Source organism: Aquarana catesbeiana, linkage group LG12 (genome assembly GCF_042186555.1).
Source record: "Aquarana catesbeiana isolate 2022-GZ linkage group LG12, ASM4218655v1, whole genome shotgun sequence".
NCBI classification, from domain to species: Eukaryota; Metazoa; Chordata; class Amphibia; order Anura; family Ranidae; genus Aquarana; species Aquarana catesbeiana.
Genome location: NC_133335.1, coordinates 4,702,338 through 4,704,959, shown reverse-complemented (window position 1 = coordinate 4,704,959; position 2,622 = coordinate 4,702,338). Strand labels below are relative to the sequence as shown.

Below are 2,622 nucleotides of genomic sequence, written 5' to 3'. Positions count from 1 at the left end.
AGTTGCTACGTGTTGTGTAGGGGGATGGGATGGTTGCTATGCGTTGTGTAGGGGGATGGGATGGTTGCTATGTGTTGTGTGGGGGGTGGGATGGTTGCTATGCGTTGTGAAAGGGGGTGGGATAGTTGCTATGCGTTGTGTAGGGGGATGGGATGGTTGCTATGCGTTGTGTAGGGGGATGGGATGGTTGCTATGTGTTGTGTGGGGGGTGGGGTGGTTGCTATGCGTTGTGAAAGGGGATGGGATGGTTGCTATGCGTTGTGAAAGGGGGTGGGATAGTTGCTACGCGTTGTGTAGGGGGATGGGATGGTTGCTATGTGTTGTGTGGGGGGTGGGATGGTTGCTATGCGTTGTGTAGGGGGATGGGATGGTTGCTATGCGTTGTGTAGGGGGGTGGGATGGTTACTATGCGTTGTGTAGGGGGGTGGGATAGTTGCTATGCATTGTGTAGGGGGGTGGGATGGATGCTATGCGTTGTAAAGGGGGTGGGATGGTTGCTATGTGTTGTGTAGGGGTGTGGGATGGTTGCTATGCATTGTGTAGGGGGTTGGGATGGTTGCTATGTGTTGTGTAGGGGGTGGGATGGTCGCTATGTGTTGTGGGATGGTTGCTATGCGTTGTATAGGGGGTGGGATGGTTGCTATGCGGTGTGTAGGGGGGTGGGATGGTTGCTATGCATTGTGTAGGGGGTGGGATGGTTGCTATGCGGTGTGTAGGGGGGTGGGATGGTTGCTATGTGTTGTGTAGGGGGTGGGATGGTTGCTATGCGTTGTATAGGGGGTGGGATGGTTGCTATGCGGTATGTAGGGGGGTGTGATGGTTGCTACGCATTGTGTAGGGGGTGGGATGGTTCCTATGCGGTGTGTAGGGGGGTGGGATGGTTGCTATGCATTGTGTAGGGGGGGTGGGATGGTTGCTATGCGGTGTGGGGGGTGGGATGGTTGCTATGCGGTGTGTAGGGGGTGGGATGGTTGCTATGCGGTGTGGGGGATAGAGTGGTTGCTATGCGGTGTGGGGGGTGGGATGGTTGCTATGCGGTGTGTAGGGGGGTGGGATGGTTGCTATGCAGTGTGGGGGATGGGGTGGTTGCTATGCGGTGTGGGGGATGGGGTGATTGTTATGATGTGTGGGGGATGGAGTGGTTGCTATGCAGTGTGGGGGATGGGGTGGTTGCTATGCGGTGTGGGGGGTGGTTGCTATGCGGTGTGGGGGGGTGGTTGCTATGCGGCGTGGGGGGGGTGGTTGCTATGCGGTGTGGGGGATGGGGTGGTTGCTATGCGGTGTGGGGGATGGGGTGGTTGCTATGCGGTGTGAGGGATGGGATGGTTGCTATGCGGTGTAGGGGATGGGGTGGTTGCTATGCGGTGTAGGGGATGGGGTGGTTGCTATGCGGTGTGGGGGGTGGTTGCTATGCGGTGTGGGGGATGGGGTGGTTGCTATGCGGTGTGAGGGATGGGGTGGTTGCTATGCGGTGTGGGGGATGGGGTGGTTGCTATGCGGTGTAGGGGATGGGGTGGTTGCTATGCGGTGTGGGGGGTGGTTGCTATGCGGTGTGGGGGATGGGGTGGTTGCTATGCGTTGTGGGGGATGGGGTGGTTGCTATGCGGTGTGGGAGATGGGGTGGTTGCTATGCGGTGTGGGGGATGGGGTGGTTGCTATGCGGTGTGGGGGATGGGGTGGTTGCTATGCGGTGTGGGGGGTGGTTGCTATGCGGTGTGGGGGGTGGTTGCTATGCGGTGTGGGGGATGGGGTGGTTGCTATGCGTTGTGGGGGATGGGGTGGTTGCTATGCGGTGTGGGAGATGGGGTGGTTGCTAAGCGGTGTGGGGGATGGGGTGGTTGCTATGATGTGTACATTCAGGAAGAGGAAATACTTTTGTGTCCCCAGTGGGCAATTTTACCTCACTTCCTGTACTGGTGACACCACGACAGGAAGGTAAAGTAGAACAGCGAATTATAACCTGATAGGTGTCAGAACCCCCCCATTGTCCGGTCCAGTCCTCCGCCCCCCACCCCCCGGGGCCCCTCTCCTCAGCCATGTTGTCGGTGTGAGGGAAGAAGATGGCCGCCCGGTCACCTGTCCCGGCTCTCCCGGCTCCTCCTCTCCGGGGGCGGGGTTCAGGTCTCCCGGGAGGTGATTGGTTGTGACGCAATTGTGGGTGGGGCCGGTGGAGCGCACGCTGATTCGCTCGCTGTAAGAGACGTGTGTGGGGCTGGCAGACATGTAGTGACCCAGTGGCCTAATGGATAAGGCATCAGCCTCCGGAGCTGGGGATTGTGGGTTCGAGTCCCATCTGGGTCGTTCCGAGAACCATTTTATAAATTGTGTCCGAGAAAGAGGGGAGACCGCAGCGGGACTTACCGCCGGAACACCGAGAGCGCTCGCCTGATCCCCGCACACCGGCTCCGGCGATTCATGTACCCGGGTGTTATTACCGGGGAGAACCCGGAACGGAATCATTATTATTATTACTTCAGTTCCATTATTCCTTTTGAGGGTCTCATGGATGTGATTACAGCCGGATCTCCCCCACAACCGATACATTGTATCTTCACACTAATGACGTCACTGAAGAGAAATCCATGACCTGCAATCTCAACCCCGGCCACCAGATGTCCCCAC

General features: G+C 57.9%; 1 non-coding gene across 1 annotated transcript; it reads left to right on the top strand.

The window, feature by feature from the left end:
- The first annotated feature begins 2,228 nt into the window (after positions 1-2,228).
- On the top strand, positions 2,229-2,301 carry TRNAR-CCG (transfer RNA arginine (anticodon CCG)). The gene has a single exon. It is a non-coding gene; the product is annotated as a tRNA-Arg (tRNA).
- Positions 2,302-2,622: the final 321 nt, after the last annotated feature.